Below are 22,339 nucleotides of genomic sequence, written 5' to 3'. Positions count from 1 at the left end.
ACTGTCCCAGAAACAAAAGGCAATTGTGATTTGGACAAGGAGCATATCTAGCGATAAGAAAGTAGCTGATCAGGGCACACTGGTAAATGAAAGACAGACATACGTGGCAAGCAGCAACATTATTAACTTAATGGGGAGGGGCACTATTGACCCACCCCTCCCTCCCACACATTTATATAATCAATAACTTCTTTTTACAGGCAAAAGGTTCCCCAGCCATATCCCAGATCTCATGTGCCTTGGGGAGCTAGCCCTTTTAGCCTTTCTCTGCACTGGACACTGGCCGCAATTTGCAATGAATGAAGCATTCCTATATCACCATGGCCCCACACAGATGAGAAAGGGCCCAGAGAGGCCCTGGTGGTAGTGCTACCCCCACCCCTCTTGCCCTGTCAATCATGTATGATGGGGAGAATCCCTTTAAAAAGGAGGAAACTTCAGTCATGAGGCGTGGAGGAACAGGATTGCCCCAAGCAGCAGACTGCAGGAGCGACTTTTTTTCTTTTTATAAGCTATTTTTAAGAAATAGCTTAGGCCTGTAACAAATACTGATGCCAAGAGTAGACCCCATGTCCATTTACCCCAGATGGAAAACTGGTAGCAGCTTCCCCAAGAGTGGGTCCCACGCAAGTCCTAAGAGAACATATAGCATGTGGCTGTGACAGCAGATCTACCCTGACAACAGTCATTGTATGATTTTTCATAGTGACTTCAGGCCTGAAGCCTGTTCACTGTGACAAAATTGGACCATGTTAACTATAACTAGAGCATTTGGACTAACTAATTGGACCCAAAACAATGAATGTGGCTCCTCAGGTGAAGTAAGTGAGAGTTGCCTCTTGTAAGGGTCAAGACCAGGCAGACTAGTTTATGTGATCTCTTATTTCACCAACAGCAGAGAAGTACCCCTTGTAGTTCCCCTAGGCAGGCTACCCAGATGAAGTAGAGGTGAAGACTTTAGTTATCAGCTGTGCCTTCCTGACCAGTCTCCCTCCTCCACATCTGGTGTCAAGCTCTAACCCAGCTACTCTGTCACCTGATTCCAGTAACTGCAGCCATGTAAATCAAAGATCACAAGACCCTAAAGCAGTTCAAACTCTTTACCTTAAATATCTTATTTTTCCTTTTCCCTCAGTTTCATATTTTTATTTCGAGGGGGATGCTTCTTTGCTGTGAATGTGTGGCCTGAATGTATGTGTGCATTCATGCATGTCTTTTTGGGAAACAGCGGCATTAATAATTATCTTAGATTAAACCCTAAATCTATCACTTAATCAGTAAAGTGCTTCCTTGGTTGTAGAAGTATTATTTGAAGCTGCTATTGTGAGCTGTGAACATTGTTCAGCAACTAATTCTGTTCTGAAGTCACTTAGTAAAACTGGCATACTCTGTGGGTTGGGGAATAAGCAGAGAAAAATATTAGCTGCCATAACACTAAGATTTAAGGAGGAAATGTGGAGTGGCATTGAGATTGTAGGTTAAAGAATTCAATTTGGCCTCCATACTTCTTTAAGACCTAAGTGGAGTCTACTGCTCCAGGCAGTAGTCTAAAACCAAAATGGACAGTCACATCCTACACCAGCTAACTTGATTTCACTGTCGAGACAGGATCTTTTAGTTGGGTATTTTTAGGTTAAAGCAAAACAATACCTCCTTTAGCCTCCTGATGCATGATTAATAAAAGGCAATTCTTTCTTATGTCAGCCTCATGAATTGATTAGCCACTGAATTAATATCGTGATTTGATAAACTGATGATCTAAGCCAATATCATTATTCACCCATTGAACTATTGATTCAATCTAAGTTGTGACCTTGATTTGATCATTGTATTGTTTCATTCTTAGTTTAGTGAAGTAATAGTAGCTTTAACCTTAGTGATATATTTGTTCAATTTAAATATTTGCGTGCTTATTCTATTTAATAAAACCCACAAAAGTACACCAAACTGGTTTATTCTTTCAAATTGCAACATGTATCAGAATCACAAGGACTAAGGTAAATTAGCTGAGTTCCAGAGAACTGTTTGGCCTTTTCCTTAAATTAAAACCTTCACCCTCACAAATGCAAAGTATTGTCTGTATGTTGCTATCCTCAGAACATAAAACACAATAAATGTATGTGGCTTTTCATTATAAACAGCAGGAACTAGTGGCACTAGATTGACTATTTCTAAACTGATATTGTTTATAGATGTATGAATTGTTTATGTATATATAAATATGAATGAAGACAAACTCTTAAATGCTTTGTAATTCAGGGGCCTTTCTGGGATTCTGTGGCCATTTTCCTTTCCAGTCTGCTGAAAGATTATATATTGGAGATACTGAACAATAGATTAAAGTTATAGCCCATACATATTCAACGATTCTGTCCCCTACAGTACCATTGCATTGATGATCTGTTTTTTTAAGAGTTCGTAATCACATTCCAGCCCTGCTGTGAATGCATGAATCATTCATTCGAAGCAAATATGGTGAGTTTACAGATCTGGGGGTGGAAGCTGGAGAACAGAGGGGGTCAGTGAGAGGAGCTTTTCCAGCAGTGGGATAACCAGTGCCAATTGCATCATCCTTCCAAATGAGGAGAGGAAAATAGTGACTCACTGCAAGCTGGTTGTCAGTGAAGACAGACTTTCAAAAATTCATATCCCAAAGAGTAACTTTTGTATTCCATGTTCTATAAATAGAATGTGTGCATATAAAGCAAACACATGGCCCCATTAAATAAATTTAAAACTGAGGGAAAGATCTTCAGCTGGAATAAAATAGTATAACTTCACTGACAAAGGAATTACACCACCTTACACCGGCTGAGGATCTGGCCCCAAATATACTCTTAGCCAAACACGCTGTTTTGTTTGCTTTTATTTTTTGTAGTTTTGTGTCACAGGAGTTTTCTTTGAAGAATATAAAATCAATATAAGCTTAAGTTATTTTTTTTTAAATTAAATGTTAAGTTTTGCACTGAACACTAAGAGCAGCTAACAGTAAATGCCTGAGGGAGAGATGGGTTGATGTTGTATGGCTATGTGAGATAGGACCAGCCACAGACACATCTTGACATGTAAAATATTGGCAGACACAATAGTATCCCTCAAGCATCTATTTGGCCCTAGCTTCAGCTAAATCATTTGGGAGTAAAACTGACAAGGACAAAATCATCTGGCTCATTCCATAGAGACCTCCATTCCTTCTTTCTTCTTGCCCCTTTGTGGCTTATGTAGCTATGTAACCAGAAGATGATGTCACTGTTTTCTGTGCTCCACATGTTCAACTTCAAAAAAATCCTCAGCAGGCAAGGGACATCTGCCATTTTGTGTTTCAGTTCAGACGCAGAATGTTAGAGTGAGTCACTCTGATTTCTGTCTCTGTCTAATAGACATTTCTTTGTTTGTTGTTTTCTTAAGCTGAAAATATCTGTTTTCCTCTGTGTATGTGGGAAAACATCACTCCCTGGACCTGTGAGGCTGCTGTACTTCTTTCCAAGCTGCATGATGTTGTCTAGTGTTTGGATCAGGGCCCTGTCAAATGTACTCAGCCATTGTGTCAATTATTCTTTGCTTACAATGCTTTCTGTCTCTTTCTGTCAGGCACGAAGAAGGAGCCCATGGTATTTTTAAATCGGGGTCCACAATCGTAATGCTTTTGATCACATATTTCACTACCAAGAAATCCACTTTTTTTTTCCCTGCTAGAGTCCTCTTTCTTGTTGCACCACGTGAACTTCAGCTCACTTTTTTTTCCAACAGGAAGATCAAATAGAATGACCTGGCAAACACCAGTATGATCCTCATTGGACAGGATCTTGGAATTGTCAAAGGGCTACGGAGTCCATATTAATCACTCTGGTGAACAGATGGAGATCGCATGTGTGTGAGACATAAAATTGAGGCTTGTGGATACTAACAATGCACTTCACTGATTAAATAGTGTCCTTCTATATAGGATGGGGGAATGCACAGCGGGTCCTGGAACCCACATGGCAATTAATCAAATAAAAGAGAGAGGTGACTTCATTATTCACAAATAGCGTTGCAGGTGTAATATAAAGAGCCCTTTCCAGCATTGTCTGGGGATGCATAAGCATCCTTGTGTGATCACTTAGCTGGCAAACTGGTGTGGGACTTAGTGGTGTGAAGAACCTTGTGTTGGCATATCACTCTGAATATGGGAAGGGTCAAATTGAAGAAAATTCGAAATTATATCTTAATAAGGCAGTTGAATGGTTGAAAGACTAATGAGGTTTTGGATTTTGCATGTATTCAGCAGCCAATATGGTGCACCAAATTTCAAGATTCTAGATCAATGGGAATATAGTAAATAAGTGTCAGTCAACTAACAAACACCTATGGTTTTGTTTTAGCTACTGTGAGGCAAACCTACATACATGCCAGGGCTGCTCACTCAACTGCCATGACTTATGCACCTCCTGATTTACAGACACCCCAACCATGGCCCCATAAAGTCACAAGACCTCCTCGTCAATCTCCTCCTGGCATTGGCCAAGGTGGCCGTCCACAATACCAGGAAGAGGATGCTGGATGGGGAGGTGCTCTGAGACTATAGGGTCAAATCCCACTCCTTCCTTAGGTCACATCTTTGGGCATAATTCTGGGCCACATCCACTGGGTGCCTTTGAGGAGCAGTGGGCACAGTCTGGGGTTCTCTACTCAGGGTCCCCCTCTGATTTTGACCCTGTATCCCTCACTCTTGTCCCTGTTTTATCACTTGTTGTCCCCTACATTGAGTCCTGGGTCCAGTGGCTCCTCCCCTTACGCTGGGGGAGGGGCCTTTAGATGTGGGTAGGCTTGCGCCCGCCCATTCCCCCAGAGCTTCAATAGCTGCCATGACTCACCCCTCCAGAAGAGCCACACATTGCTCAGGTGTGCTGCAGCAGTTCAGCTGCACTAACTCATCCTGTAAGCAGAGCCTGCACTGACTCATCCCTCAGGCATTCTGCAGCATGCCTGATCTCTGGACAGGGCGCAGATCAGATGACCCCAACACACAGGTATTTCACTGACACTTCCCTCTCCCCCCCACCCCCCACCCACCCCCCCAGCTGCAAGTTAAGCTGTACAACAGCACTACTTGACCAGGAATCCTCCAGCTGCATTGCGGTGTTACAGACTTCCTAGGCTTTCAGCCTGCCCTTCATCCAGTTCCTGTTCCTGTCCAAGTCTTGTTCCAGACCACTTCAGCCTTGTCCATTCTCTAATCTGACATTGCTGTAGCCCTGTTCCTGACCCGCTCCAGTCCTGCACCCACTTCCTGATCCCAGGGCCTCGGACTGACCCCAACCTGGCTTTGGCCTTCATCTGGACCCTATGATCCACATTCAGCTTGTCTATGAACTCTGACCTCAGTTCTGACCCACGGACTGTCCCCAGTTTGAGCGCTGCCATTGGCCTGGTCCCAACCCTATGGCCAGTTTCTACTCTTAGCAGCTTTTCTTGACCACAGATCCAGTCCACAGGCCTGACTGCCTAGAATCCAGTTAGAGCCTGACAGATACATGGGCTAGAGCTGGGTGAATTATTTAAAACAAATAATGGACATGATAAATTTCACCTCTTTCTCTGTGAAACAGACTTCTATTTTCTTAAAATCACTTGTTATTCAAAATTTGTGGCTAAATAGTTCCTGTGAGTAACAACTGGTCTCTAGTTAATTCAGGAGCAGCTTGTTGGGAGATTTTAATATTTAAAATTTGAGTTGTTCTGAGTGGACATTGAGATGGCATAGGTATGTTCCTGTTCCCTGATTAGGCAAGTATCTTCATATCAGTCTTAGAGTATGAATACTTGCAGTGCAAATTCAAAATCAGCTTTCCACAAATATTTTGCAATATTTGCTTAAAATTTGCTATATGAGCAAATTCCTTCCAGTAAATTCATCATGCAGAATATTTGCAAAAAGTGATTTAAAAAAAGCCGGGATGGAAGCATAATCAAGGCAAAATCATTACAAAAATGTGAACAGTTCACACAAGGCACAAAAGCATGTTTTGCTGTATTTGCCCACTTCCAGTTATGCACATATTGCATATTCCAAACCGTGCTTACCTCTTTATATCTTTATTTAGATAGCTGAACTACATCAGCTTCTTTCAGCAAAAGCAATTGAAGTGATCTAGTTTGTATTTTGCTATGATACATTTGACTTAGCAAATAGTATTTCCTATTGAGTTCACTCATATCACACTCACAGGGAACAGACGTTCTATATTTGTTAATGTTAGTTCATTTTCTGAAGGTGAGTGGATGACATGCATTCAAAGTAAACATTCAGGGGCAATAAAGATAATGGCTGAGCTCCTGAATTCATACCAATATATGTGCCGAGCACAAGCACAAACCTGATAAACGAATAGATTCGTTGGGAGCACCAGTTCCTAATAATCTCAGAGCCTTATATAAAAATACTTCTACCCTGATTTCTGCTTGGTAAATGAACTAAAAACTTCCCCCCAAATTTAGAAACCAATGATGAGGTTATCGATTCAGCAAAACTCAAGTCTATGCATAACTATGGATTTCAATTGGACTACTCATTTGCTTAAGTGTTTTGCTAGACTGGGGCCTCGGTCAGTTCAATTATTTATATGGTATATAGTTCTTGCAATCATTCTGCTCCCATTCTCTGCACGGGGAGATTGGGTTGTAGTAGCTACACCATCCATTTTACAGCCTGGGGAGAGAAGATTCCTCCCCTCTGTCATCCTACCCCTGGTGGCCACCGTGTTCCTTACTAAAGCCATGAGCTGACCTCGAGATTTATCCCTACATACTAGCATGGAAAAGCTCTGATGATGTTAAACCATTTGTGAAAGCCTCATGATATTTACTTTTGTGTTTTACTAGCCCTACTCCCATTTTGCTTAGGACTTCGGGAACTTTGTTTTCCTTAGAATACTGTAGCATTTGAGATATGGCCCACTACTGCTAACACTGAGGCTATATCTTCACTGCGGAGTTAGCCTGGGCCCGCATTTAACACCTTTCTTATCCACACCCTAAAACCTCTCCCTCAAGTTTAGTGGCACTTTCAATGCTGTCTGGCCTACCTAGCTGGGGTGCAGGTTACAGCCAAGATTTCGCTCTCACTCAGGCTGGTAACCCACCCACTTTGCAGTGTTGACACAGGCTAAATCACCTGAGAGCTGATAAGTATCAGGGGGTAGCCATGTTAGTCTGTATCCACAAAAACAACAAGGAGTCCAGTGGCACCTTAAAGACTAACAGATTTATTTGGGCATAAGCTTTCGTGGGTCTGAAGCTTTCATGCATCTGAAGCTTTCGAGGGCATAAGCTTTCATGCATCTGAAGAAGTGGGTTTTTTACTCACGAAAGTTTGTGCCCAAATAAATCTGTTAGTCTTTAAGGTGCCACCGGACTCCTTGTTGTTTTTTTGAGAGCTGATAGTCTTCCAGTGCCTTCCCACAATTCCCTCTGTGTGAGCAGAAGAAAAGACAGGTTCCCCCCAATTGACTGATAAAGAATCAGAGCAGCTCAGCTTATTACAGCACAAAGAATCATGGGATATGTCCTCAGAAGTGCTAACAGAACTGGGTGTTGACCACCCAGGCAAACTCTTCAGTGAAGACCTACCAATACACAGTGAAGTTAACTCATGTGAATAGTTCCACTGGTCACTGTCACAAACAGGATACAGGGCTTGATGGACCATTTGTCTGATCCAGTATGGCTGTTCAATGTTGTTAAATCAAGTAGTCCCATTAAAGATAAACACACGTATAAGTGTTTATAGCTTTAATTTTAAAATATCCAAGCTGGGCAAACAAATAGCAATAAATTGCAACAGCACAGTAGCAGATTTTTTAATATACAGGACAATATAGACTACCCACCTGAGATCTACACCTGTGGGATTAGCTGCTTGTATGATGTTTAATTGTTTGCCAAATTAGTAAACAACAAGGAATTTCCACTCGGCATATTGGCATGGACTTTGGGGAAAATTTTGCTTTCATTTGGCACACTCGGCTGGAATTAGCATTTGCCTAAAATGGACATTTCTCACTTGGGTCCTGATCCCGTGTGGTGCTGAATACTCTCAACAATCATTGAATTAAACTGACTGGGAAGTGAGGGGTCTCAGCACCTTGTGTGTTTGGAATATTGATTGGTTTTTTTCTGTGGGAAAGGACAGACATTTATGGATATTGGTTCACCTCTCTTATTCTGTTTATGTTTGGAATCTAAGCCTTACAGGTACAGCACATCCCAATATGCAGAGAGGTACATGCATAAATCCTTGCTGTAAGAGATAAATATAGCGGACCATAAAAGGCATAACATGATTGCAGTATACTTCGTGGGAATCTAACAGTTAGAGCATGAAGTATTGTGTAATGCTTTTGCAGAGTCTGTCTCAAGAATGTGGAATGTGACAATGTGATAAGCGAGAGAAACTGGAATTTTCTTTATAGCTTACAACATTCTTTCCAACTCCTGACTTAGCTGCTGGAAATGTTTGCAAATTGCACTACCTTGAAATGCTGCTATTTAAATATGTACCCCTTAAAATTGCCAACTTCCACAGAAAATGAATGGAAAGGCAGCAACTCAAAACCAGCAAACATTTTTTATAAGTTAAAAAGAGACACCAGCCTGACTTAAATATGGCATTTCAAGAATGTTAAAAATCATCAAAAATAAATACAGATGGAAAAGAGAGATGGACAAAACTTCTAAGAAAGCTTTTCCCTTACTATTGCTACTGTTTAATAGTCTTGGGTGGTCTAGTAATGGAGAAAAACTACCATCTTGTCTGAAATCACTAAATTTTTGTTTACATGGAGAGATTTTGGTGCACATTGTCAACCTTGTTTGTTTCAAAGCCTTTTTAGACTGAATCATACATCATAATATTCGCTAAGCACAAATTCTAGCTTCAGGAAGGGCATGATGTAGATACCTTATGAATCTTTAAAGAAATATTTGCATTATATAAAATGGGCGCTAGTAACATTTCATTCCTAAATCTTTTCATACGGACTTGTATTTTTTATTCTCAAAACAGTGAGTTCTATTCCCTGTTTACAAGCATTAAAATCATCAGTATGAATGAAAATAGGGTTGTGTTAGGGCTTCATGGGCTTAGTTACATCCCTTTATAATTTCTATCAGCTGCAGTACTTGGCAATGAGTTTTTTCAAGTTCTGAAAAAAGTCTATGTTTCCACTCAGCACTCATCTGTCCCAGTAAACTAATGGAATTTTGTTTTGGACAAATATACAAGGGCAGAACAGTGATATTTGTACTTCTGAAGAGCAGTGTATGCATTTGTTATAAATTTGTATAATGTCACGCATGTATGAAACATTTCCAGGTTCCCTGTAGCTTCACTGAAAGATAAAATGGATGACCAGTTGTCAACAGTGTGTCTAGTACAGTCTTCCTACAGTACCCCTATTACAGTCTATGATCATTTGATTCTGTACAAACCCAGCTTTGAAGCAAAAACAATTGCCAGAGCAATTTTTCAATATGTTGACCTTCATTTTTAAAGTTCCTCATGTACATCAAAAGGGTCTGTAGAGCTAAACAGTGAAAAGAGATTTTTTGTTGTTGTTCATTTCTGTGGAGCTACAGAAAGTGGCTCTTAAAATATGCATGATTCCCACACAAAATGCAAATAAATTGAGCCATTTTGTGATTGCTCAATCATATGAATTAAGCTAACACTTAGCTCTGTATTAACTCTACTCTCAGGTAACCATTACAATTAAAACAGCAACCTTTAGAGCTTTAGAATTTTAAGCTCTTCAAGTGGATTACCATCTGAAAAGTGCTGTTTTCAGAGACCAATTAAGACTGCATTATCATTGCTTTTCACCAAAGAACAATGATAATACCAGCATTATCAAGGTCTAGTCCAAAGCTAATACAAGCTGCAAATTAGGATCTCAACAGATCTCTTAATGTATATTATAAAAGCAAAGACTCTATGCCCAGACATGTCCTTTTAAAAATACTTTATCCTTCTGGCAAGGGAATTTAAATGTGTAGTAATAATGATGAAATTTAATTGGTGACATGGAGCTGCAAGTAACTACAATTTTTTTTTTTACTTTCTACTCTGAATGTTTCTTTAAGTCACTTATGTCATAAGATTTTTCAATTATAACTTAGCTACAATATTTTGTCAATTTAAAATATTTTAATTTAACTTCAATTTCCAAAAAGATGCCAAGGGCTCTTAATCTGGGTAGAGAAAATGTGGATAAATGAGGATGAAAATGTCGAGGTGGCAACATTTTCTCCTTTCAAATTCATGTTTACTGGAAATTATCATGTGCTATGGCAATCATCTACAAATGGGAAATATAAGGGGGCAAATCAAATTCCCAAATCTGTATCTTAGCTGATTTGTATTATATAGGAGTTAACTTACTCCTTCAAACCTCTCTGAACTCTCCAGAAAATGTTAGGGGATTTATGTGACTTCACTTACAATAGAACATAGCTACATTTTTAAAGACTAGATTGTCCAGGTCCTTGTCATTATGAATTGGCTTAAAAGACAGATGAAAATACTATCTGATTATGATTACCTTTTAACTGTGCCTTCCTAAATAATTATTTGCAAACAAAGACTAAGTGGAAATGGTTTTGTGCAAACTTTAGAATTGGTAGCACAGAAACACTTGGGTCTGTCTCATCCACCTCATGTTGTAGTTTTTCAGTTTTATCTGTTAGTTTGGGTTTTTTTCCCTTTTCTCTGCATTTACTTTTTTTTTTTTTTGGTGGATGGACTTCCTTCTTTAACTTTGCATCTTAACCACTATTGCAGGGGCGGGCAAACTTTTTGACCTGAGGGCCACATCGGGTTTCGTAAATTGTATGGAGGGCCAGTTAGGAGAGTGGGTCGTGGGCCAGCCCCCACGTCCTATCTGCCCCCCCCCGGATCTCCTGCCCCATCCAACCCCCCCATTCCCTGATGGCCCCCCTGGGACTCCTGCCCCATCCACACACACCCGCTCCCTGTCCCCTGACTGCCCCCGGACCCCCGCCACCCCATCCAACCCCTCCTCTCATTCCTGATGACCCCCCCGGGACCCTTGCCCCATCCAACCCCACCCCTTCTCCCTGTCCTCTGACTGCCCCCGGAACCCCTGCCCCTGACTGCCCCCTGCCGCCCATCCAACCCCCCGCTCCTTCCTGATTGCCCCCCAGAACCCCTGCCCCCATTCAACCCTGTTTCCCCCCCCCGACCACCATCCACATCCCTGCCCGCTGACCATCACCCCAAACTCCCCTGCCCTCTATCCAACCCCCCCCCCCGATCCCTACCCCCTTACCGCGCTGCCTGGAGCACCAGTTGCTGGCAGCGCTACAGCCACGATGCGTGGCTGGAGCTGGGCCACACTGACGCTGACGCCACCACGCAGCACAGAGCACCAGGTCAGGCCAGGCTCTGCAGCTGTGCTGCCCCAGGAGCTCACAGCCCCACCACCCAGAGCATTGTGCCGAGGGCAGAGCGAGTGAGCTGAGGCTGCAGGGGAGGGGGACAACTGGGGAGGGGCCGGGGGCGAGCCTCCTGCGCCAGGAGCTCGGGGGCCGGGCAGGATGGTCCCGTGGGCTGGATGTGGTCCATGAGCCATAGTTTGCCCACCCCTGCACTATTGGCACAGTTGTGCTAGCAGGAGCAGGTATGAATCGTACAGCTGGGAATCCTGTAAGCATCATGATCCAGATCCACAGATGGGCAGTAACATGCCTAGGAAATCAGTGGAATAACAATGGGGATTTACAAAGCCTGAGCCTAGGATCCCCATACAATGACTGGTGAGAGATAGGCACCTAAGAATAGGATGCACAAAAGCCAGTATACTAGATGGGGAGCCACTTAAGACAGCCAATGGGAGATGCTGACGAGAGTGGTGTTACCTAAGCCTTGCTGTTCTCAGAGAGTTCAGGGCTTAATGCCAGGCTGCAGGAAAGTGCCTATCTCTGCTTGCAATCCATGGTCTCCTGGAGTCAGGCAGCTTAGCTGCTTAAGCTGTTTCTTGCAAGAGGGAGTTAAGCAGGTGCCTCCCTCCACACAAAATGCCATGGGGGAAGAGTGAGAAGGACAACAGTCTCCCTTATAACCATTAGTGCCATGATTAGGGTACAGAAAGCAATAACCAAAGAGGAGGTTTGTTAAAGAATTTCTCCAGTATGTAGCAGACTTTTTATATGCTGAGCTACTGTAGGTGCTGATATCCCATTTTACATCTAATGGCGATGCAAAGTCAAGAAAGAGTTTTGGGTTTTGCTTCTGTCTTTGGTTGCAGCATTCTGGGGACTGGAGTTGTCCCCCATGTTGGTTCCAAGAGGCAGATATTGTTTCTGGGCTAGATCCTTAGCCCTCTGTCCAAGTACTCTCTGCTGTTCAGGCAACACAAACTGACTTGAAAAGATGGGTATCTGGGGATTCCCCTAGCAAAGGAGAATCCTCAAGACCTGTCGAGCCGTTGTAACTGGTGCTATGCCACCGCCCTACTGTAGGGGGCATATTGGTGGTGGTCTGGGGCATGGGTTTTACCAGTCCCAGATAGAGAAACCTTTTTCTGCTCTTTAGATCCAGCACCTCAGTCAGTTTGTGTGGGATCCTAAGGATCTGGGTCTCTGTTCTTAATACTACTAAAGAAATATCTGTTTTCTATGGCTTATCTAGTTCAATACAAGTTTTGATATTTTGTTTGTTTGTTTTGTTTTAAATTGACAGAGAGTAAAGCACCTTGGGACATGTTGTGTAAAAGAACTGTTTGTATTTGCACTGCTTTGTTTACCTGTGAGCAGCAATCAATATCGCATGTATTTCACCCTGTTCATCTACCAGATGTGCTCTTGGAATATCATCTTTTATTATCTATTCCAAATGGAGATTGTATTGAATCAGATATGAAATCAAATAATAAAAGCACTACAGCAGCCCTTATATTATGCTCTTTTAATATCACGTTATGTGGTCCTCACATTTTCCATTTTTAGCATGCCCCAGATTGTCATTTGGAGGCTTCTTGCTAGATTTGTAATCAGGTTACCAGAAAGGTCAGATTCAAAGCAAATTGAAGTTAACACAAAGACTCCTGTTGACTTCAGTGAGCTTTGGATCCAGATGTTATTGCACTTTGAATTACCCCTAAATCTGTTATCATATGTCAATCATTTTCTTGAAATTATCATAACTCAGGCATCATTGTTGCTCATATTTCATGAACATAAATGTGTACTGAGAACAGTTATGAAAAAGAGACTAATCCAAAAACCCTGCACTGCTGAACATACTGAAAATCTGAAGAACTATCCCTAGTGGGGGGAAGAATTAGCGCAGAAAGAACAGAGGCATGCGAATGTGCAGAGAATCCTGACCCTCTGGATTTCCATGTGGAATGCCAGGTCCTGCTTCTCCATGTGCTATCCTAACCTCCCTCATTCTTGTAACATGGTCAAATCAATGGCTATGCTGTCATTGGTCCCTTAGTCACTGGCCACATAGTATAGTCCCCTCCAAAGATGGTACAGGCCACAGATACAAAATTAATGCTAAAGCAATATTAATTTATACTACACTTTCCACTGCATAATAGACATATTATGGGTATAATAGGTATACTGAGGTCAGAATACCACCTAGAGCAGTGGTTCCCAAACTGGGGTTCATGAATCCCTAGGGTTCGCGAAATGTTACAGGAGGTTCTCGGGAAAAAATTCCCTAATTGTGGACAGAGCTGTCCCTAGGGACCCCGGCATGGGGCCAGCAGCCCGCAGCGCCTGGACTTCCAAGAACTAAGCAGATCAAAGCAAGCATATCTATCACACTGAGGAGATTTAAACTTCAAGACTTCTTATAAGAAATGGAAAGAGAGGTGGATATTTTTTGCTGTTTTTAAAATTAAATAGGCAGCTAGTATTGTTTTTTAAATTATTATGAAGAACAAGTTTAAGCTTTGTTGTAACATGCGTTGTTTGCCTGGACTGCTCAAGACCTGAATGCTTGTGTAGGAAGAACTCTTTGACTTCTTAAATACCTTCATGCTGATTCACATCTGATACTCCTTGATGAAACACAGGAGCCTTGTCTTATAACAGGCTTATTCAAAGTGATACAAGCTATGAAAGTGAGATCTTGGAAGAGTGTTGTCATTTTCATAATGTAATAAAAATACTATAATGATAAATAATAATTAATAATAAATAGTGTGTAATAAGCATGTCATAAAAACAAATTTTATATTTCCAAGATCACTGCTTTTATAATTTATACTCAGGTAAAGGAGAAAATCCCTGGAAATATTCATTTTTAGGAGGGGGTTCGCGAGACTTGACATTTTAGTGAAAGGGGTTCACGGGTTGTTAAAATTTGGGGACCACTAACCTAAAGCAACTGACTCGCAGTGCTGCCCCCATCAGTCACTTCCCCCTTAGATTTTGTGGCGATTCAGATGTGTCTTTATGCACAGCAGCAGTATAAAAAGTTGTTTTTTTTCTAGTCTCCCCCCACTTCTCACACCCTGCCTCATTTTCATTTATTTACTTTCCTCCATGGTTTGCCACAGAATAGAGGGGAGCATTTGGCCCTATATGATCAGAAAAGTCCTTTCACAGTTTCAGAGTTAAAACCTGGGGCTATTATTGAATAAATTTTTTCCCTGGAGAGTTCGGGCCAGATTCTGACCTCATTGACACTGGTGTACGTCTTGTGTAATCCCACTGACTTCAAGTGTTTCACACTTTGTAAAACTGAGATTTGGTAATAAATACAAAAGACGTATGAGAGAGAAGGATGTTAGCTAACCCACAACACTGCTGACAGGGACCTTCCAACCCTTGATTTGTGCACAAGAGCCCCTGATCCTGTACCTGTTGAAATCAATGGAAAGACGCCCATTGGCTTCAATGGGTGCTGGATCGAGTTCAGATTCACCAGGGAGCTGCCTTGTTTTAATGTCTCCCTGAGCTGCACCACCTACAGCACTGGGAGATGATGATGTGATGTCTCTCCCAGAATGATTGTTTCCTGTAGTAATTTAATCTAAAATGGTCAGGCAAGTCAAGCATCAAATAAAATACACTTCCCGTTGGCTTCTAAGCACACATGTGATTTGCTGAAATTAATTGAAGTTTGCTGCTGTTCAGATGATCTCTCATATAATTATTATTCTAGTTTAAATAGCATAAATTAGGCATCATTTTAGTCAATTTCATGTATCTCTTTTAATCCTGTTTCCTCTGTTTATTTTTATCATTTTATTGTCTCTGCCACTATTGTCTGTTATCACCCCAGCCCTGTGCCTCGCACTGTCTGCCCATGGCCACCATAACCTTTTTATTTCTAGCACTTAGCTGATCCTATCCTAAATGCCTTTTATCCCTCACTGAATGTAATCTGAGCACTTAACTTCCACATATCTATCCTCTTCTTCTGTCCTCTCCTTTTACAAGGGTATTGACTCCCCAGTGTTTTCCTTTTCACTTTTACTATGTGCTTCTTATTTCCTGCAGACTGAAAAAGGCCCCTAGGCAAGCCATAATCTGCAATCATATTTACCATTTCCAGTGTTTGTTTTAGAAATGGTTTTTTATCTTGTAGCCAGCACATTGACATTTATTCTTTGTTTTTAATGTTACAGATTTTTTTTAAGTAAACTGAGATAGCTGGCTTGATGACAAAGAGCAGCCTGTCTGCCACAGGGCTGCCAACAAGGGGACTTAATCTTAAAACTAACCCTTGGGAAGGGAGCATTCAGGGCCTGTTTCAGATCTCACATACATTGGTAGAAATCAGGAATAACGCCAGTGAAACCAATGGAGTTATGCTCCTGTAAAGCAGGTGAAATGTAAGATTGGAATCTGACCCTTTGGACGGTTTTGCTGTGCTTATACAAGCCACAAACTAATCCCCCTCCTTCTTCATTCATAAACTTCAGGCTCACTGAAGGAAGGTGCAAGTCTAGCCAGAGAAATGTGGAACACTTAAGGAGGAGAAGGGGCAACCCCAAGAAAGAAAGACTTGGCAACAACTCACAAATAGAAGCCCAGTGAGTAGAGCTTGTTGGAAATGTGACAAAACATCTTTCTGTCAGAAAATTCTGCTTTTTCAAAAGGTAAATGCTTCATGGAGACCTGTCCATTTTGATAACATTTTGTTCCAGCAGGGAAAAAATGAAAAAACAAACAAACTTTGATAACATTTTCAGAATGAACGTTTCAACTTTCCATTTCAAAATGACCTTTCATTTCCAAATGTATTTAAATTCATTTGTATAACATAAAATAAAAATGTTTCCAGTGCCCCAAAACACATTTCTTTCAAAATTTCCTGAAAACAACATTTAAAATGTTTGACTCTGGTCAGTTTTGGAACAGAAACATTTTCAAAATCATGGCATTTCCTATGAAACATAAAATCCTGTTCCTGCCCAGCTCTATGAAGGAGCATAATTGGAGAGAGGGGGAGAGAGTGAAGGCTAAAGGAAAATAAGTTTCCTGACTTTTCCAACTTTGAGGAAAGTGGAGATGATTTCATTTTATAGCACTCAGATTCAAAAACTTGGGCAATTTTAAAAATGACTGTTAATTTCATACCAAACCTCAGCATATCCCCTTTAAGAACAAGAAACTGTGTTCGTTTGCTGTAGTGTTCCTCAGATAAATCCTCCCTACAGAGTCTTCTTGTTTGGGAGAACAGAGTTAAAGTTATGTTAAGTGAAGAAACAGACTTTCTGGATTTGTTTGGCAGGAATTATTCATGCACGCTGACATAACTTAAAAGGTTTGCAAAGTTCTAAAATGAATAATTCTGGAGATGTCTCTTTGGAAGGATTAAGAAGTAGAAAAGATTCGGCTTCAGTTTTTTAATCAGTGAAGCACCATGCACTCCTGCTTTTAGGGACTTCTTGTAATCTGCCTTCTCTTTCTCAATCTTGTTCATTTGGTACAGCGAATCTTTCAGCTCTATTAGTGATAATTTACTTTTTCTCTTCAAACGGCTACCACATTTTTCTCATTTTCTGATGCCCATGCAGGTGCACAGTGTAAATGAAGGGAGGGGGGGACCATGATTCAGCAAGACAGCAACTCATGAAGAGCCTACACTGGTGGCAACAGGACAATCAGTGTATTTATAATAGTTATGACCTTTGCTCTAACACAGTAAGCCCTTTTATTTTATTTTATTTTAAAAGAGATGGAATATGTATTCCTGCCTAGGTACTAGTTTGTTTTCATAGACCAATGGGAGGTCTTACTGTGGCAGAACTCAATCAATGAATTCCTTTAATATTCCTGTACTCAGTGGATAAGAGAGAAACTATAATTCTGGTAAATGCCTTGATAGGGTTTTCAATACAAGATGTTATTTGCAAGAAGTCGCTATATAATAGTGCTGTCTTTAGGAAGGAAAGAAGAGTGCTCCAGAACATTTAATGAAATATTTGCACATTTCATACCAATTATCCATATTTTTTTAGGAACTCATTCAAAGCACTCAGCTATTTGATTATTATAATTACTGTACATTCCATATCTCTGAAGAGCACAGATTCCTAATAAGGAGGAAGAAATCTGTCTAGAGGCATGCTCTAACAAAACAATGGAAAATAGTCCAATAACAATGCCCTTTTCATGGTGCTTACCATGCCTGATTGCTGTGTAAGCAAAAGCACAGCAAACTTTTAATGTGAATTAAGAAAATTAACTTGATACTTGGGAGCTTAGGAGGCCAGAAAGAAAACTTGCCTTGTGAGACAGCTTTGCACATAATTGAATCCACTTATATGTTTGCGCTCAGAACAATGCACCAGCCTACACTTTGTTCTTCTTTAACGTAATCTTCCTGAAAAAACAAACTGACTTTATTATTAGTCTTATTGTTCCTGTTGTAATACTTCAATAGAAGTTGTAAACTATTTTCATTTTTTTCTTTTGTGATTAAAAGATAGTTAACATGTTACTGTACTCAGAAACTAAATGTTACATTTATGTTTTCTTTTGTTTTCAGCAGAAGTTTGCATCCATAATCAGTCCCTTTATTTCAAACAATTTTACAGCAAAATCCTATCAAGGGATGTGTGTTTTCTGAAGATATTCCTTGAGCCTACAGTCCAACTGGATTTTCTCTGGAAGCTTTTTCTTCTTTCTAAAATATAAATGTATTGACTTATGTGCTCATAAAGGTATTGGATTGATAGTTCTGGAAATTTAATTCCTTTATGCCAAAGAGGGACACAGGAACAGTACAAATTGCCCTACACTGCCACCACCAATTTACTTCAGTGCTAACACACACAGCAGTGCAGGGGGCAGCTGGAATAGGGCAGGTGTGTAGCCAGGGGCACAGGATTCAATGTTATGTGGCTCCTCCAGGCCTCTGCCATGTTATGGTTCTCAAAGGGCTACTTCAACCAATAGGATACCCAAATATTGAGCCTGGGCACAAACATGAGGATTTGGTCCTTAGTGCAAGTTGTTTTTCCATTAGTGTTGTGGGAGTTTTTGAGCTAAGCTCTGTATATTTCCATATTAGAAATTGTACTAAAACCTTTAAATCAACACATATGTGCAACTGAACATAGTAAGGTATTTGGTTACTACCAAAATGGACTGGATTTGAACTGATGTACTAGGTGAAAAGTTCCTTTAGACCATTACCAATCCCCTAAGTTATCCAACCCACAGCTACCTGGAAATGTTGTTAAATGTAATGAGGTATATTCTGCCTTAAGTGATACATTGAAACCCTGTTGACTTCAGTAGAGCTGCAACTGTGTCATTGTGGGCAGAATTGTGCCCTCTGATTCAGCCTAATAATATATAATTATTTAATTGCCACAAGCAATTTTTTGTCTGTTTTTACTATAGTCAGCTCTACAGATTCAGAGCCACTCTTGCTACAGAGAACTGGATTCCATTCTGTCTTTCACATCATCATCATCTCCAGAATAACCAGCTGGGCTCGATTTCCAGAATTTTTTATTCCAACAACCACCACTCATTCTCATTCATAAGGGCACAGACTACAATGCCCTCTCCTGGTGGGGTGGGTAGAAAACAAAGGGAGAAGCCAAGCAGGAGATGTGGGTTGGTAACGGTAGCAGTCACAGGAAGGAATTAGGACTTTGAGTAACAATCATCTCCCAGGGCTGTTGCTGGAGCAGAGCTCAATAGAGTCAATTCACAGGCAGGTTGGTTAAGATTTACAAAAATGATTTAATTTGTATCAAGGACCAGGACCTCATTGTGCTAGGTCCTGTACAAACACAGGACAAAAGATGGTCCCTTCTCCAAAGACCATATAATCTAAGGGCTGGTCTACACTGGGGGGGGATCGATCCAAGATATGCAACTTCAGCTACGCGAATAGCGTAGCTGAAGCCGAAGTATCTTGGATCGAATTACCTGGGGTCCAGACGGCGCGGGATCGATGGCCGCGGCTCCCCCATCGACTGCGCTACTGCCGCTTGCTCTGGTGGAGTTCTGGAGTCGACGGTGAGCGCGTTCAGGGATCGACATCGCGTCTTAACGAGACGCGATATATCGATCCCGGATAAATCGATTGCTACCCGCCAATACGGCAGGTAGTGAAGACATACCCTAAGTAAAACAAGAGACAACAGCTGGATATAAACAAGGGAGCATGAGGAAACTATGAGACAATACTGGTCAACATGATAGGCAGTAGGTTCAGCACACCAGTGGCCTAATAGTTGTTGATTTTTTATTTTTTTTTAGGCATTACGGAAAAGGAGAATTGTAAAGGAGGACAATGAGGTAGCTTTGCAGATATTTCTGGGGAGCTCCTCCCGAGCATGAGAGGCAGCATGGGAGAAAGCACTAATCATTGATGAATTTAGTGACATTTTGGCTACAATCTCATATTTCCTAGCTCTGTGAGCCAAGCCGTGTTGTTTCCAAATCACTTAAGGCCAGATTTTGTCACTCTTTCTCACACTGAATAGTATCTTGCCCAATAAGCAATTCTGTTGATTTCAATGAGCTTTCTTGTACAAGTCGCTGCTCATCAGTGGGACTAAGGGGTTCACGATTTGGCCAATATGAGTATGTGTTGCAGAATCAGACCCCTAGTGTTTTTCTAATATTCTTTTTAATATGAATACTTTGCAGAAACTGTAGGATGGTGACTTACCAGGACTATGTAAATATAGTACAGTATTTCTGTTTTAATATTTCCAGCATTTCTAAATAGAAACATTTTGCATACATCAGATGATGTCACTCCTGGGGTAATTATGGATAAAATTCTTCTCTTTGATCTGTTATCTGCAACGTGGCTCTCTGTTCCTCATTTTGCATTTTTCCACCTGTGAAATTAATACAAAATGTATAATACAAATTTACAGTAAAGATCAGAGCAGAAGTTTTCTCTTTGTTTTTGTTCATTATAGCTTCAGTTACTTGTCATGCAACCAGGATGAAGAATCACAAACATAGTTGTCTTCTAACACTAAACAAGAAATGTTACTAGAATAAGAAAATAGCTTACTAAAGCTACTTCCTCTCTATCTGTCTCTCTGTTCTCCTCTTCCTAGCTAGAGCATGCTTTTGACTCTTTATAGATTTAAAGAAACAGTACACATTTCCTAGTACTATTTTTTATTTTATTCTGCTGAGCACAGAGGCCCAGATCCTCAAAGGTATTTAGGTGCCTAACTCCCATTGAAATCCACTGAAGGAGTGTAGCAAAGTGAGACTCAATGGTGCGGTGCCTGCTGGTTGTTATCCTGGCAATTATCTCTTTTCCAGCTCTGGAGCGCCCTCTGCAGGCTGGTATCTTGCCTGCCTCAGGCCCCGTGTCCCTCCTGGACCCAGGTGCCCTTTACCTCGGGGTTCAGCCCCAGCAGTACCCCACCATACTCTGGGTCTCCCTTCCCAGGGGAACCCCCAGTCCTCTCACCCACCTTGCCTCAGTGGCTACTGCCAGTCATCATCTAGCCCCTGCTCACTGGGACAAATTGCAGTCTGTAAAGGCCACTCATCATTGGCAAGGGGGTCAGACAGCTGCCTCTGCCTAAGCCCGGGCTGCAGCCTCTGCAACCCCAGTACCTCTTTTGGCGTTTTCGCAAAGCCCACAGCCTGGGGATTTGCCAGGCTGGAGCTCCACAGCTCCTCTTGCCTTTCCCCAGCCCTGCTCTGTTCCCTGTACCCTGACTCCCAGGCAGCCAGGTCCTTCTCCCTCCAAGGCTGGAGAGAGCCTCCTCCAGCATCTGGCCCACAGCCCTCTTATCAGGGCCAGCTGGGCCCTAATTGAGCTGGCCACAGCTGTGGCTGCTACTCCAATCAGCCTAGCTTGGCTGTTCTAACCCCTGTTCTCCAGGAGTGGGGCAGCCACCCCACTACAAGGAGGTAGGCATGTACCTAACTTTGAGGCTCTGGGCCACTGTATCTAGGTGATGACTGTATCATGTTTTAAATTATGATCAAATATTTGGGGCCATTTCTGCTCACTTTTACAACATGCTACTTCATGGGGCACATTGTTCATGTCAAAGGGTGCTCTGCGTGAAAGCATTGCAATTGTAGACATTTGGAACTAAATTCTTCTCCCTTAAGGGGGTGGCCCAGGTATAATGAGAATCAGCATTTGACCACAAATGTTTTCTGAAAGTGCTGTGTATCCTCAGAGTACTCTTTTTCTTTAAAAAGGGCTGCTCAGTGGGATAAAAAATATGCAAAAGAGCCTCTTAATTAACATTACTCATCTTTGGAATATAATAATATCAAACCATCTCCAATTAGACTTTTAGTAAATTGAAACTGATATTGTAAACAGAGTGTTTGACAGCGATTAGCAAAGCTCTGTGAAGAATGTAATCAGTGAATGCTATGCCAGTTATTCATTGAAGGTGGACCTCAGATGTCTAACCAGAAAAAAAGATTATGATGACAAAGTTGAGGATGCGTTACATTACATCAGAATATCCTACAAAAGTGTGGGAACAAACTGTAGCATTTTTTATAAATACATTACTGTGAACAAATTATTATTTTGTCTTGATTTTTTTCCCCCACAGACTTTAATGAGCTTCACAAATAATGAGAAGTTTAGTAAAAAATATATTAAAAACACATTTTCCTTGGAGAAGTACAGCAGACAAAAATTCTGCTTGTAATAAAACAGACTATGGCTAGCTATTGCGTCATGCTCATTAAGGGCTGCATTTATAATTGTTTTAATAATGATTTTCCAGATTGCTTTCATGATTCATAATGGGCTCAGTCTTCCAGTTCATGGGCACCCAAAGTTCCCATTGAGATAAAGAGGAGTTTAGATTATATATGGAATGGAGGACAGGGTCCAATATAT

This window comes from Terrapene carolina, unplaced genomic scaffold (assembly GCF_002925995.2).
Source record: "Terrapene carolina triunguis isolate 2854851 unplaced genomic scaffold, T_m_triunguis-2.0 Scaffold66, whole genome shotgun sequence".
NCBI lineage: Eukaryota > Metazoa > Chordata > Testudines > Emydidae > Terrapene > Terrapene triunguis.
Note: the sequence above shows the minus strand (reverse complement) of the source record.